Source organism: Ranitomeya variabilis, chromosome 6 (assembly GCF_051348905.1).
Source record: "Ranitomeya variabilis isolate aRanVar5 chromosome 6, aRanVar5.hap1, whole genome shotgun sequence".
In the NCBI taxonomy this organism is placed as follows: Eukaryota; Metazoa; Chordata; class Amphibia; order Anura; family Dendrobatidae; genus Ranitomeya; species Ranitomeya variabilis.
This window is the reverse complement of record NC_135237.1, coordinates 18,779,831-18,796,852: the sequence shown is the minus strand read 5'-3', so window position 1 is coordinate 18,796,852 and position 17,022 is coordinate 18,779,831. Positions and strand designations below refer to the sequence as shown.

Here is a 17,022-nt window from a genome sequence, read left to right as displayed (position 1 = left end):
TGTAGTACGTTGTGGCAACCACTAGAGGGAGCTGATTGCAGATTGGTTTCATTTTGAACTCAATAATAACACAGTATGCAATGAGCTCCCCCTAGTGGCGGCAACAGGTAGATAGAATTTTGTCATGTAACTTTATATTTATGAAGGCGATTAGCAGCTCTGTACCACACTGCAATCAAGATATATTATTCAATTATTCAAAACAAAACCTGACTATTAAACAGTATCATAAGATTATATAAACTGTATGAAAATAATAAGTAGATTTCAGGGGGAGACTATACGTCTTCTATTTTCCCATGCCGACCTGTCTACTTCTACACAGTTAAAAAATACATTAAATTATCATGTACTATAATAAGCCTAAAAAAAATATTTTAATAGTAAAAAACATTAGAACATAAATAAATATATTTGTAAAAAATAATAAAAATAAAAAGTTATATAAATAAACACAAAACTAATATATTAGCAATAAAAACTAATAATGAAAAATAGCATTAATATAAAAGATATAATTAAACTATCTAACAGAATTTCCCGCCAAACAGTGTTCTCGTTAGCAGCGGCCGGCGCAGAAATCCTGCCGCAGGGAAGCTGCTAATGAGCTCGGCTATTTCCCCGGATGGCGACGCTGCCGCAGAGAACACGGAGACTTGTTTACTTATTTATTTCCACATTGCACTTCTCCGAAATGTAGAATCTTCTGCAGCAAGTGGAAAGTTCACACTTCAGTACAGAGTGTAAATCATTCTCGCTTGGAGCCAAAAGAGGAAGGAGGGGATGAAAGCGCCAGACAAGCTGCAGCATTGTAATGGGGGAACAACACAAGGTGACTCATATCGAGGCCAGGCAGCAGCCAGAAGTACCACAAGTCCCAGGCGGCCACATTCATATGCAAATTGGGATAAGGCACTCCTATATCAAGTAGGGTCCCATCCAGTAAAATAATAAAGACAGAACCGGGCGCTCTTGTATGAAAGAATAGTAGTGATTTATTAAACAAAAAACTAATCTCAAAGAGTATGCATGATGTTTCGCCCTGTTGGAGCTTCCTCAGATGCACATAGTATCTGTGGAGAAACCGAGTTCAGGAGAAAGCGTGCAGCGCTGAGATATTGCGGAATCCCGCTGTTTAATGCTGTATTCATACACTTATCACATGTATCAACTGTTTACAAACATCCTTAAAGGGGATGTCCAGGATTAGAAAACATGGCTGCCTTGTTCCCAAAACAGTATCTAGGAGAACAGAATGTAAGAAATTAGAACATAAAATGAATAACAAGGTTGCGCTCATCTTGGAATCTAGAATAATTATGTAAGAAGGTGAACAGGAGATGTGAATCCACTAGATCACTAGGCTTAGGACTACACCAGGGAGCAGAGTCAAAGGGTAACAGGTATGGATGTTCCCACCGAGTCCTATATCCCGAATAGTGCCCGATGGCAACCCACCGAGTCATATGTCCAGAATAGTGTCCGATGGCAATGGCTTGTGGTTATTTAGGTGGAACTTTAGGTAATAAAAAGTAATTTATTGCTTGGACAAAGTTCCGTAAGGGAGGAGTCATTGAGAAGAGCACTTAAGCGTGGGTGGAGCCAGGGACAATTAGTGCACACGCCCTTGAAGAGCCAGAAAATGTGATTGATCCAATACCAGAGGAGTATAATGCTAGAGCCAAGTAGGAGAAGGTAAAAATAAGATTCTGGATGCTCAGGGAGGTTATTATTAGTGTAAATTATGCCTGAGCGTCATTGGGTGTTCTGTAATGAATCACTAGTGGAGATGTAGACAGTAGCTACAAGACAAGCTGTGACTCTTGTGATAAGGGGGAAGAGGGAGATGGAGCTGCAGAATCTCTTAAATAGTGTGTATATGACTGTTTGCTGAGGGGGAATAGGGAGCAACTAACAAGCTGTTGGTAAAACTCATTATAGGGGGAAGAGGGAGATGGAGCTGCAGTCATCGAGTTACTGGATACAAAACACATCATCAAAAAATTATTAACCAGATGGAGCAAATCTGGTGCGTAGTCCAGGGAAGCTCCGAGTGTTACTATAAGGGCGTGTGCACACTGCGTTCTGCAGAAGCTGGCAGACCTGCTGAGTTTTGGAGGCAGAAGTATTTTTCCTGAAGCGTCTTCTTTGGCCTCTTTATGGTCGTTTTTGCAGTAACTTTGATGCCAGCGTCTTTCTTTTAATATATCTGTACATATAAAATATTGAGAGGCTTCCAAACGAAAACTGCCAGAATCTACTGGGCACTTATTTATCCGCCTCATATTTTTTTGGAAGCCATAAGTGGAAGAAAAAAAAAAAGCATCATATGCACAGCAAGCTGTTTTTTACATTGCAGCGCAAGTGTTCATTCATTTTAGTTGTTTTTTTTTTACCACATTTTCAGGTGAGTTCCAGGTGAAATCTGCCTGATAAAGACTCGGTGCGCGCACTTTTTATTGCTTAATTGAAAAGCAGAAGCAAACAGACCAGCCAGAATCCTGCAGGTAGGTGTTATAATCCCAATGGCAGAGGATCTCTGATATTCCGGCAAGGTAGCAAAAATATAAATACTGCTCTAGGGAGGTGGAAACTGGGCTAACCGCATACCTGATCCTGACACAAACAACTAAAAGTAGCCGGTGAACGTGCCTACGTTGGTTCTAGACGTCTCGAGCCAGCCGGAGAACTGACTACCCGTAGAGGGAAAAAATAAGACCTCGCTTGCCTCCAGAGAAATTGAACCCCAAAGATATAGAAAGCCCCCAACAAATAATAACGGTGAGGCAAGAGGAAAACACAAACGTAGAGATGAACTAGATTCAGCAAAGTGAGGCCCAATAGTCTAGATAGCAGAAAATAGATAGTGGACTATGCGGTTAGCAGAAAACCCTACAAAACATCCACGCTGAACATTCAAGAACCCCCACACCGACTGACGGTGTGGAGGGAGAATATCAGCCCCCTAGAGCTTCCAGCGAGTCAAAAAACAAATGTAAAGCAAGCTGGACAAAAACACTGAATAATGCAAACGATCCAAATTGTACAAAACAGACTTAGCTTTTCTTGCATGAGGCAGACTGATAGGAATCCGGAGGAGACCAAATAGGTCTGGATACAACGATGCCAGGCAAGAGACTGAGTCCAGAGGAGACTCAAATAGGAAACACCCGCTGCTTAACGACACAGCTGGAGCTCAGGCCTGCAACAAGACATACCTAACACAATACCGTTAGTGACCACCAGAGGGAGCCCAGAAACACAGTTCACAACAGTACCCCCCCCTTGAGGAGGGGTCACCGAACCCTCACCAAGACCCCCAGGGCGATCAGGATGAGCAGCGTGAAAGGCATGAACCAAATCAGCCGCATGAACATCAGAGGCGACAACCCAGGAATTATCCTCCTGACCATAGCCTTTCCACTTAACTAAATACTGGAGTTTCCGTCTAGAGATACGAGAATCCAGAATCTTCTCCACCACGTACTCCAACTCGCCCTCAACCAAAACCGGGGTAGGAGGCTCAACAGCAGGAACCATAGGCACCACGTACCGCCGCAACAAGGACCTATGGAACACATTATGAATAGCAAAAGACGCTGGAAGGTCCAAGCGAAAAGACACCGGGTTAAGGATTTCCAAAATCTTATAAGGACCGATAAAGCGAGGCTTGAACTTAGGAGAGGAGACTTTCAAAGGAACATGCCGAGAAGACAACCAAACCAAATCCCCAACACGAAGTCGGGGACCCACACCGCGGCGGCGGTTGGCAAACCGCTGGGCCTTGTCTTGTGACAATTTCAAATTGTCCACCACATGGTTCCAAATCCGCTGCAACCTATCCACCACAGAATCAACCCCAGGACAGTCAGAAGGTTCAACCTGACCCGAGGAGAAACGAGGATGAAAACCAGAGTTGCAGAAAAAGGGTGAAACCAAGGTGGCAGAACTAGCCCGATTATTAAGGGCAAACTCGGCCAGTGGCAAAAAGGTAACCCAGTCGTCCTGATCAGCAGAAACAAAACATCTCAAATAAGTCTCTAACGTCTGATTAGTTCGCTCGGTCTGGCCATTAGTCTGAGGATGAAAAGCCGACGAAAAAGACAAATCAATACCCATCTTAGCACAAAAGGATCGCCAGAATCTGGACACAAACTGGGATCCTCTGGCAGATACAATATTCTCAGGGATGCCATGCAAACGAACCACATTCTGAAAGAACAAAGGGACCAAATCAGAGGAGGAAGGCAACTTAGGCAAGGGCACCAAATGGACCATTTTAAAAAAACGATCACACACCACCCAGATGACAGACATCTTCCGAGACACCGGAAGATCCGAAATGAAATCCATGGAAATGTGCGTCCAAGGCCTCTTTGGGATAGGCAAGGGCAAAAGCAACCCGCTGGCACGAGAACAGCAAGGCTTAGCCCGAGCACAAATCCCACAGGCTGCACAAAAGAACGCACATCCCACGACAAGGAAGGCCACCAAAAGGACCTGGCCACCAAATCTCTGGTACCAAAAATCCCAGGATGTCCCGCCAACACCGAAGAATGAACCTCAGAAATAACTCTGTTGGTCCATCCATCAGGGACAAACAATCTCTCTGGTGGACAACGATCAGGCCTATCAGCCTGAAATTTTTGCAGCCCTCGTCGCAAATCTGGGGAAATGGCAGACAAAATTACTCCCTCTCTGAGAATACCAGCCGGCTCAGAGACTCCCGGAGAATCAGGCACAAAACTCCTAGAAAGTGCATCAGCCTTCACGTTCTTCGAACCAGGCAGGTACGAGACCACAAAGTCAAAACAGGAGAAAAACAACGACCAACGGGCCTGTCTAGGATTCAGGCGCTTGGCAGACTCGAGGTAAATCAGATTTTTATGATCAGTCAAGACCACCACACGATGTCTAGCTCCCTCGAGCCAATGTCGCCACTCCTCAAATGCCCACTTCATGGCCAACAACTCCCGATTACCAACATCGTAGTTTCGCTCAGCAGGCGAAAATTTCCTTGAAAAGAAGGCGCATGGCTTCATCACGGAGCCATCAGAACTTTTTTGCGACAAAACAGCCCCTGCACCAATTTCAGAAGCATCAACTTCAACCTGGAAGGGAAGAGACATCCGGCTGGCACAAGACTGGCGCTGAAGAAAACCGACGCTTCAGCTCCCGAAAGGCCTCCACGGCCGCAGGAGACCAATTTGCAACATCAGAACCCTTCTTGGTCATATCCGTCAAAGGTTTAACCACGCTGGAGAAATTAGCGATAAAACGACGGTAAAAATTAGCAAAGCCCAAGAACTTCTGCAGGCTCTTAACAGACGTGGGCTGAGTCCAGTCATGAATGGCACGGACCTTAACTGGGTCCATCTCCACAGTAGAAGGGGAAAAAATAAAACCCAAAAAAGAAACCTTCTGTACCCCAAAGATACATTTTGAGCCCTTCACAAATAAAGCATTCTCCCGCAGAACCTGAAACACCATCCTGACCTGCTTCACATGGGACTCCCAATCATCAGAAAAAACCAAAATATCATCCAGATAAATAATCATAAATTTATCCAGATATTTCCGTAAGATGTCATGCATGAAGGACTGAAACACAGAAGGAGCATTAGATAATCCGAAAGGCATCACCAGGTACTCAAAATGACCCTCGGGCGTATTAAATGCTGTTTTCCATTCATCTCCCTGCTTTATGCGCACAAGGTTATACGCACCACGAAGATCTATCTTGGTGAACCAACTGGATCCCTTAATCCGAGCAAACAAATCAGACAACAATGGCAAAGGATACTGAAATTTAACCGTGATCTTATTCAGAAGACGATAATCTATACAAGGTCTCAGAGACCCGTCTTTCTTGCCCACAAAAAAGAATCCTGCACCAAGAGGGGACGAGGACGGGCGAATATGTCCCTTCTCCAAAGACTCCTTTATATAACTCCGCATCGCGGCATGCTCTGGTACAGATAAATTAAAGAGTCGTCCCTTAGGAAACTTACTACCAGGAATCAAATCTATAGCACAATCACAGTCCCTATGAGGAGGAAGGGCACTGGACCTGGCCTCATCAAATACATCCTGAAAGTCTGACAAAAACTCAGGGATCTCAGAAGGAGTAGAAGAAGCAATAGACACCAATGGAGAATCGCCATGAATCCCCTGACACCCCCAACTAGACACAGTCATAGCTTTCCAATCTAAAACTGGATTATGGGCCTGTAACCATGGCAGACCCAAAACGACAACATCATGCATTTTATGCAGTACCAAAAAACGAATCACCTCCTGATGTACGGGAGTCATGCACATGGTCACTTGCGTCCAATACTGAGGTTTATTCTCTGCCAATGGCGTAGAATCAATTCCTCTAAGAGGAATAGGATTTTCCAAAGGCTCCAGGATAAAACCGCAGCGCTTGGCAAACGACAAATCCATCAGACTTAAAGCAGCACCAGAATCTACAAAAGCCATAACTGAGTAAGAAGATAATGAACAAATTAAAGTCACAGACAAAATAAACTTAGGCTGAAAAGTACCAATGGCGACAGGATTAACTTTTTTCTTTAAACGTTTAGAGCATGCTGAGATAACATGTGTTGAATCACCACAGTAGAAACACAACCCATTTTGACGTCTATGATTTTGTCGCTCGGCTCTGGTCAGAATTCTGTCACATTGCATAGAATCAGGTGACCGTTCAGACAGCACCGCCAAAGGATTATCAGATTTGCGCTCCCGCAAACGTCGATCAATTTGAATGGCCAGAGCCATTGAATCATTCAGACCTGTAGGGATAGGAAACCCCACCATCACATCTTTAATGGCTTCAGAAAGACCATTTCTGAAATTTGCGGCCAGTGCACACTCATTCCATTGAGTAAGCACGGACCATTTCCGAAATTTTTGGCAATATACCTCAGCTTCGTCCTGACCCTGAGAGATAGCCAGCAACATTTTTTCAGCCTGATTTTCAAGATTAGGCTCCTCATAAAGCAAACCAAGCGCCAGGAAAAACGCATCAACATTCACCAATGCAGGATCTCCTGGCGCCAGAGAGAAGGCCCAATCCTGAGGGTCGCCGCGCAAGAAGGAAATAACAATCTTAACTTGCTGAGCGGAATCACCAGAGGAACGAGGTTTCAGAGACAGAAACAATTTACAATTATTCCTAAAATTCAGGAATTTAGATCTATCTCCAAAAAACGGCTCAGGAATAGGTATTTTTGGTTCAGACATAGGGCTATGGATAACAAAATCCTGAATGCTTTGCACCCTAGCAGCAAGCTGATCCACACTAGAAGTCGAGTATGGACATTCATATCTGCAGCAGAGTTTCAGCCACTCAGAGAAAAAGGGGATGGAAGAAGCTAGGCAAACTGCAGCAAAAAAAAAAACAACTCAGAACTTCTTTTTAATACCGCTTCTGCGATGCATTAAACATTTTCTTTTGGCCTGGCATACTGTTATGATCCCAGTGGTAGAGGATCTCTGATATTCCGGCAAGATAGCAAAAATATAAATACTGCTCTAGGGAGGTGGAAACTGGGCTAACCGCATACCTGATCCTGACACAAACAACTAAAAGTAGCCGGTGAACGTGCCTACGTTGGTTCTAGACGTCTCGAGCCAGCCGGAGAACTGACTACCCCTAGAGGGAAAAAATAAGACCTCGCTTGCCTCCAGAGAAATTGAACCCCAAAGATATAGAAAGCCCCCAACAAATAATAACGGTGAGGCAAGAGGAAAACACAAACGTAGAGATGAACTAGATTCAGCAAAGTGAGGCCCAATAGTCTAGATAGCAGAAAATAGATAGTGGACTATGCGGTTAGCAGAAAACCCTACAAAACATCCACGCTGAACATTCAAGAACCCCCACACCGACTGACGGTGTGGAGGGAGAATATCAGCCCCCTAGAGCTTCCAGCGAGTCAAAAAACAAATGTAAAGCAAGCTGGACAAAAATACTGAATAATGCAAACGATCCAAATTGTACAAAACAGACTTAGCTTTTCTTGCATGAGGCAGACTGAAAGGAATCCGGAGGAGACCAAATAGGTCTGGATACAACGATGCCAGGCAAGAGACTGAGTCCAGAGGAGACTCAAATAGGAAACACCCGCTGCTTAACGACACAGCTGGAGCTCAGGCCTGCAACAAGACATACCTAACACAATACCGTTAGTGACCACCAGAGGGAGCCCAGAAACACAGTTCACAACAGGTAGGGTCCGATCTCATCACTGCTTCTCTGCAGCTGTTCCACATCAAAAGGAGAGACGCAGATTTTTGCAGATGTTCCTTTGTAGATTTGCATGAAAAATCCACTGCACTGGGACCAATAATAAAGGCCTGAAACGCGCTGGTTTTTGCCTTGATAAAATATTTGTATTGTTCCTGGAACCTTTTAAACTGCACTAATAAGTGGTGACATTTTCTGTCCAGACGGCCGGACGCCTTCGTTTCTCATCCACCAGTGTCAGATATTTCAGTTTCCTGGTGAAATTCTCTGACAATCCTCGTATGATCTGGGTTTCTCCAGCCCCGATCCTCTACCAGGAATATCACATCTTGAAAGAAATACGCAGCGGTGTTCTATAGAAAAGCCGGTAAATACATTTACAACCAGGAGCCTGCTAATGCAGCCGCCCCTGGCTGTAAAGACTGGGGAATGAATGGAATGCAGCTTCGTTGACTTGCGGTGCCGTCATAGAAGCTGCGCCCCCTGGTGGCATGAACTCATACGAACTCTAGCGTGGGAATTTTTCTGAATATTTTCTCACGCTACAGTTCATATGAGTTCATGCCACCAGGAAGAGCAGCTTCTATGACGGCACCGCAAGTCAATGAAGCTACATTCCCTGCATTCCATTCATTCCCCAATCTTTTACAGCTATGAGCAGCTGCATTAGCATTGCTCCTGGTTGTAAATGTATTTAACCCCTTCAGATGGATTTACATCGTGGGACATGACTGTATGGCGGACAGGTATGGGATATTGTTGCTTTTTTATGTTCCTTTTTTTTTCAGGAGAACGAGGGTCTTCAGGTGGATTGAGCGTACAATAAAGATAATAAAACCTCATGTGTATTTATTTAATTAAAATACTTTATTCTTAATTTGTGTATTATTAACCCTTTATTACTATTGGATTAATAATGGATAGGTGTCTTATTGACATCTCTCCATTATCAACCAGGCTTAATGTCACCTTACATTAGCAAGGTGACATTAACCCTCCATTACCCCATATCCCACCGCTACACGGGAGTGGGAAGAGAGTGGCCAAGTGCCAGAATAGTCGCATCTTCCAGATGTGCCTTTTCTGGGGTGGCTGGGGGCAGATGTTTTTAGCCAGGGGGGGGGCAATAACCATGGACCCTCTCCTGGCTATTAATATCTGCCCTCAGTCACTGGCTTTACCGCTCTGGTGGAGAAAATTGCGTGGGAGCCCACGCCAGTTTTTTCAGTAATTTAACCCTTTATTTTAACACCTAGAGCTCCCAAATTTTGCACACAAACACTTCTAACATTAGTAGTGAGGAATATGTAAAAATCTAACGGATATGAAATGGTTTACTGTATGTAATCATGTCTCATATCCTGTCGGGTTTGGGAAGGAGATAGGAAAAGCCGGCAATTGAATTTCCGGCTTTTCTGCTATCTAGTGCTGTATTAAATATAAATATATGTATATATAGGTGTCTCACTGACATATATATATATATATATATATATATATATATATATATATATATATAGACTGTATATATGTTTTCACGAACATTTGAGCCCATGGATCCATTCTATGTCCATTTTGCAAGTTGGCGAGAAAATCTCACCATACGGATGGTTTTTGGAGAAAAAAATCGCATCCTCGCATTGAATATGGATAAACGTTCAGGAACTTTTCTGTGTATTTCGGCTGTAAAAAAAAGGACCGTATTTTTATACGTTAGGTGTGACGCCGGCCTTAGTGTGAGCGGTGGGACATAATGACATGAAGCAGCGCGTTACTGATTGTGGGCAGCAAAGTTCTGATCCTCATATTAATGTGCAGAACTTCCACAGCAGAAATCCAAGAGTTTGTAAATCTTTAAGTCTCCTCATCTCGGCATGCTTAGCATGTCAATCTCCGCAAGGAGAAACAATACTTCTTGGATATAAATCTGCGCTGGAAATTCAGGCCGACTTTCCGTCTGTTTCTGGCGCTATATGAGAGCGGTGATGAACTGCTCTTCGCACCCCCCAGACATTCATTGAGACACATGGCCGCACTGTGGACCATTGCTCAGGAATATTTATCGTGTCACCCGGTCCGGGATCCTGAGGTTGATCCTCCGCAGCCTGTAAATCCAGGACACTGTGTACGTCCTATGGATACAGTAACGACACAAATATTTACACTGCGGCAGTTACATTCCAGCTCCTGCATAAAGTGACGGAGGCAAGAAAAGTGCAAGATGGCACCTGCCTGCCCCGCCAGAGGCGCCAAATACCCAACGTCCCTGACTCTGCATCGCTCTCACCCGCTGCACATCTGTAGGTGGCGTATGTGACGGCTATTAGCACATTGTGTGGCTGGGATATGTTAGCACGGTATTATATACACTATTGCTGTATTACGTGTGCACTGTATAACGGTGTTAATTGGATAATGTGTGGATGTAATATTCTGGTAATGTATTTCTGTAATATTTTTGCACTCTATGGCTGCGTTACAAAGGCAATGTATGAGATTTGTTTGGGGACTAATAGACTGTGCGGATGTCTTATTTAGATGTAATGTTTCAGTACAATATTTATGTGATATTTGACCTGTGTATCATTGTATGGCGGTATTATGTGAGCACCGTTTGACAGTATTATTTTGGCACTGTGCAGATCTCATATTTAGATGTAATGTTTCACTACGGTATTTATGTGATATTTATTCTCTGTATGGCGGTATTATGTGTGCACTGTATGACAGTATTATTGGGGACTGTATGGATGTCATATTTCAGTCCAGTATTTCTGTGATATATGACTTTGTTATGCAGGTATTGTATGACAGCATTATTTGGTCTATCTATGGCGGTATTATGTGTGCACCATATGACAGAATTATTTGGGCTCAGTATGGTGATATTATGTGTGCACCGTATTCTCGACAGCATTATTTCGTCTATGTATGACGGTATTATGTGTGCACCATATGACAGAATATTTGGTCTATCTATGGCGGTATTATGTGTGCACTGTACGACAGTATTATTGGGGACTGTGTGGATGCCATATTTCAGTCCAGTATTTCTGTGATATATGACTTTATTATGCAGGTACTGTATGACAGCATTATTTGGTCTATGTATGACGGTATTATGTGTGCACCATATGACAGAATTATTTGGTCTATCTATGGCGGTATTATGTGTGCACCATATGACAGCATTATTTGGGCTCAGTATGGTGATGTTATGTGTGCACTGTATGACAGCATTATTTGGGCACCGTGTGGATGTAATATTCTGGTGCTGTAATGCTGTAGTATTTCAGCTCTATATGACAGTATTATTTGGGCACCATTATTAGGTAGGAAATGGCGGTAATATATTGGCGCTGTACATTATCCGGCGGTACTATAAGCAAGGACAATAAATAAAGGATATGAGCACTGTATGGTGGGGTGATCTGTATAGTCCGCAGTTCCTTCTCCCTTAGGTGCTGATGGCTTTTCCCCCATGGTTGTTCCTCCTTTGCTCCTCTCCGTGCCCCTGGTCCATTCTCCTCCTTCTCTCCCACCATCATATCCTCAGCAAATACTTGAATAAATAGCAATTTAGTTTCCTATTTTAAAAGAGGTTCTGCAGCATCTGGCTAAAGATCCATGTCCAAGACGCCGGCTGCTGCAGAACCTCTTGGCTTCCATCTCCCTAACTGACCTTGATGCACATTACCCCGGACAGATAGGTAAACTGCGGGCGTTTCACGTTCCCCAGGGTCACAATGAAGCCGTTGACGCTTTGTCTTTTCTCGTCTCCATTCGCTGCAAATGAATGAAAGACGAATTTAGAGTTAGAATTAAAGGGACGGTCCGGTGCCGTGGAAGTGACGCTTAATCCCTCGATGATGGAAAGTTCTGAAACTTTCTAATATACTTTGTATTTCAATCCCATTTGCAAGATCTCTGCTTGCTGACAATTTTCTTTCACTTTTCCTCTGCATTTAAGCCGCTTCTTATGTGGGTGACGGCGGTGGATAATAGTAGAAAGGGCCGTCTCCCCCTTTGCCGGCAGGAGGACCACTTTTTTTTTCTTACTTTGGAAAAGTTGGAAAATTTGCAAAACTTCTTTAATTTCTTTGCGGCTCCAGACTAATAGAATAGATGGAAGCTCTTTATAAATGAGGTTTTGTTGCACGATTGTGTCCGCTGGTGGTTGTAGTTACTCCGCAGGAGCTCTGCTGGTTTATTATGGCCCAGGTCGGGTTCCTGGGGCTCCTCACTGCCGCCTCTGCCTCCCATCCTGATAATGGGAAGAGGCTTTATCCTGTCCTGGTTGAAAAGATCCAGATGTCTCTGACAATAGCAGGAGAGGGGCATAGCGCCATACCGGGCGGGGAACGGGCGGTAATAAAGGCTCGGCAAGGTGAAAAGGCCTGGAAATAATATCTTCACTGCAATCGGAGGACGATTATATAATACTCTGTATTTATGGAGACGTGCGCTCTACTGTGTGCGCGGTATAAAGCCTTCACCTCCATGCTATATAATAGCGCCGGTGTTTATCATCTGGATATTATACCGCTATAATACACGGGTGATCCCGATGGAGGGAATGTCGTGCCCGATAATTGGAGACTGTAAAAAGGGAACAAACAAGAAAAGCAAAAATGTAATGGAAGACAAAGGAAATAAGTAAGAAAGAAACATTAAAGGGGCTGTCCAGTATATAACATAAAAAGATGGTGGAAAAGTAAGAGAAAAATCTCCTGTTTCTTCCAGATTTGACCAAATGCGACTCATGCAGTCAATCAGCGGCCATTGATTGTCTGCAGAGGTCACCTGTCGGCCCCACCAGGAAAGGGAGCGAAGAGAGCGGCAGGGAACACAGTACAAATTATGGAGGAGAGGGGGGGTCTGCTTCGTGAACAAAAAATATATATTTTTTTTTTTTCTTGCATCTCTCTGGTGAATTAGTAATTTCTCGTAAAGTAGGAGACAACCCCTTTAAAGAGAAAAGAAAAGGGACATAGAAGAGTAAAGGGACATAGAAAAAGGAAAAGGACATAGAAAAGGAAAGGGACATAGAAACGGAAAGGGACATAGAAACGGAAAAGGACATAGAAACGGAAAGGGACATAGAAACGGAAAGGGACATAGAAACGGAAAGGGACATAGAAACGGAAAGGGACATAGAAACGGAAAGGGACATAGAAAAAGGAAAGAGACATAGAAAAGAAAAGGGACATAGAAACGGAAAGGGACATAGAAAAGGAAAGACATAGAAAAGAAAAGGGACATAGAAAAGGAAAGGGACATAGAAAAGGAAAGGGACATAGAAAAGGAAAGGGACATAGAAAAAGGAAAGACATAGAAAAAGGAAAGGGACATAGAAAAGGAAAGAGACATAGAAACTGAAAGGGAGATAGAAAAGGAAAGGGACATAGAAACGGAAAGGGACATAGAAAAGGAAAGAGACATAGAAAAGAAAAGGGACATAGAAAAGGAAAGGGACATAGAAAAGAAAAGGGACATAGAAAAGGAAAGGGACATAGAAAAGGAAAGGGACATAGAAAAAGGAAAGAGACAGAAAAAGGAAAGACATAGAAAAAGGAAAGGGACATAGAAAAGGAAAGAGACATAGAAACTGAAAGGGAGATAGAAAAGGAAAGGGACATAGAAACGGAAAAGGACATAGAAACGGAAAGGGACATAGAAACGGAAAGGGACATAGAAACGGAAAGAGACATAGAAAAAGGAAAGACATAGAAAAAGGAAAGGGACATAGAAAAGGAAAGGGACATAGAAACTGAAAGGGAGATAGAAAAGGAAAGGGACATAGAAACGGAAAAGGACATAGAAACAGAAAGGGACATAGAAACGGAAAGGGACATAGAAAAGGAAAGGGACATAGAAAAGGAAAGGGACATAGAAAAAGGAAAGACATAGAAAAAGGAAAGGGACATAGAAAAGGAAAGAGACATAGAAACTGAAAGGGAGATAGAAAAGGAAAGGGACATAGAAACGGAAAGGGACATAGAAAAGGAAAGAGACATAGAAAAGAAAAGGGACATAGAAAAGGAAAGGGACATAGAAAAGAAAAGGGACATAGAAAAGGAAAGGGACATAGAAAAGGAAAGGGACATAGAAAAAGGAAAGAGACAGAAAAAGGAAAGACATAGAAAAAGGAAAGGGACATAGAAAAGGAAAGAGACATAGAAACTGAAAGGGAGATAGAAAAGGAAAGGGACATAGAAACGGAAAAGGACATAGAAACGGAAAGGGACATAGAAACGGAAAGGGACATAGAAACGGAAAGAGACATAGAAAAAGGAAAGACATAGAAAAAGGAAAGGGACATAGAAAAGGAAAGGGACATAGAAACTGAAAGGGAGATAGAAAAGGAAAGGGACATAGAAACGGAAAAGGACATAGAAACAGAAAGGGACATAGAAACGGAAAGGGACATAGAAAAGGAAAGGGACATAGAAAAGAAAAGGGACATAGAAAAGGAAAGGGACATAGAAAAGGAAAGGGACATAGAAAAAGGAAAGAGACAGAAAAAGGAAAGACATAGAAAAAGGAAAGGGACATAGAAAAGGAAAGAGACATAGAAACTGAAAGGGAGATAGGAAAGGGACATAGAAATGGAAAAGGACATAGAAACGGAAAGGGACATAGAAACGGAAAGGAACATAGAAACGGAAAGAGACATAGAAAAAGGAAAGACATAGAAAAAGGAAAAGGGACATAGAAAAGGAAAGGGACATAGAAAAGGAAAGAGACATAGAAACTGAAAGGGAGATAGAAAAGGAAAGGGACATAGAAACGGAAAAGGACATAGAAACGGAAAGGGACATAGAAACGGAAAGGGACATAGAAAAGGGACATAGAAAAGAAAAGGGACATAGAAACGGAAAGGAACATAGAAAAAGGAAAGGGACATAGAAATGGAAAGGAACGACTAATCCACAGAATGATAGTTCTATGGTAGAGAAGCCTTGTATCCTCTGGAGAGTGAACCTGCCTTCTCTGGGCAGAGTGAGAGCCTTGTCTTTGAGGGGGTTCTGCATAAACCAGCTTTTGATCATACATTTTTTATGGGCCATACTTGCACAATTAATGATGTCGTCCCTCTGACGTCTCTTCTCAAGACTAACTAAAAATAATTCTTTTAGTCTTTCCTCACAATTCATATCCTCTATGCCTTTTTCATTATTTTGGCTCTTTGCACCTTCTCCAGCTCCAGGGCATTCCACAATGTTTCCTTCGTCGTGCTGCATTTTCAACGTTAAGGAGAGAGATTCCAGGAGCAACGTCTCCCCTCCTCACAATATGGCTCTCCTATTGCCTCACTTTCTCCTATTGTCGCACTCACTTTCATATCTCTCCTAACATATAGACGTCCTCATCCTCCTCCTTTCCCATTTGCCCCGTCTTTCTGGAAGAGTCTAAAATCAGGAAGGTTTACAATCCAAATATGAGAAAAGTCCAAGACTGTCCCAGCAACACCAACTCCATCAATGTTCCTCCAGTGCTGGACCCCATTTATGAATATACACTGTGTGCAGAATTATTAGGCAAGTTGTATTTTAGAGGATTATGTTTATTATTGATCAACAACTATGTTATCAATCAACGCAAAAGACTCATAAATATCAAAGCTTAATATTTTTGGAAGTTGGAGTGTTTTTTGTTGTTTTTTTTAGATTTGGCTATCTTAGGAGGATATCTGTTTGTGCAGGTAACTATTACTGTGCAGAATAATTAGGCAACTTAATAAAAACCAAATATATTCCCATCTCACTTGTTTATTTTCACCAGGTAAACCAATATCACTGCACAAAATTTAGAATTAAACATGTCTGACATGCAAAAACAAAACCCCCAAAAAATACTGACCAATATAGCCCCCTTTCTTCATGATGACACTCAGCAGCCTCCATCCATAGATTCTGTCAGTTGCTTGATCTGTTTACGATGAACATTGCGTGCAGCAGCCTCCACAGCCTCCAGACACTGCTCCGAGAGGTGGACTGTTCTCCCTCCCTGTAGATCTCACATTTTATGAGGGACCACAGGTTCTCTATGGGGTTCAGATCAGGTGAACAAGGGGCCATGTCATTATTTTTCCTTCTTTGAGACCTTTACTGGCCAGCCACGCTGTGGAGTAGTTGGAGGCACGTTATGGAGCATTGTCCTGCAGGAAAATCATGTTTTTCTTGAACGATACCGACTTCTTCCTGTACCACTGCTTGAAGAAGTTGTCTTCCAGAAACTGGCAGTAGGTCTGGGAGTTGAGCTTCACTCCATCCTCATCCTGAAAAGGTCCCACAAGTCCATCTTTGATGATCCCAGCCCACAGCAGTCCCCCACCTCCACCTTGCTGGCGTCTGAGTCGGAGTGGAGCTCTCTGCCCTTTACTGATCCAGCCTCCGGCCCGTCCATCTGGCCCATCAAGAGTCACTCTCATTTCATCAGTCCATAAAACCTTTGTACAGTCAGTCTTAAGATATTTCTTGGCCCAGTCTTGACGTTTTATCTTATGTTTCTTGTTCACAGGTGGTCGTTTTTCAGCCTTCCTTACCTTGGCCATGTCCCTGAGTATCGCACACCTTGTGCTTTTTGTTACTCCAGTAACGTTACAGCTCTGAAATATGGCAAAATTGGTGGCAAATGGCATCTTGGCAGCTTCACGCTTGATTTTCCCCAATTCATGGGCAGTTATTTTGCGCCTTTTTTGCCCAACACGCTTCTTGCGACCCTGTTGGCTATTTGCCATGAAACGCTTGATTGTTCGGTGATCG

At 43.1% G+C, this 17,022-nt stretch overlaps 1 protein-coding gene across 2 annotated transcripts in view; it reads right to left on the bottom strand.

Moving 5' to 3' along the window:
- Positions 1–17,022, bottom strand: part of ADCYAP1R1 (ADCYAP receptor type I) — a 218,643-nt gene that overhangs the window by 76,084 nt on the left and 125,537 nt on the right. The gene's annotated exons all lie outside the window — the stretch shown is intronic.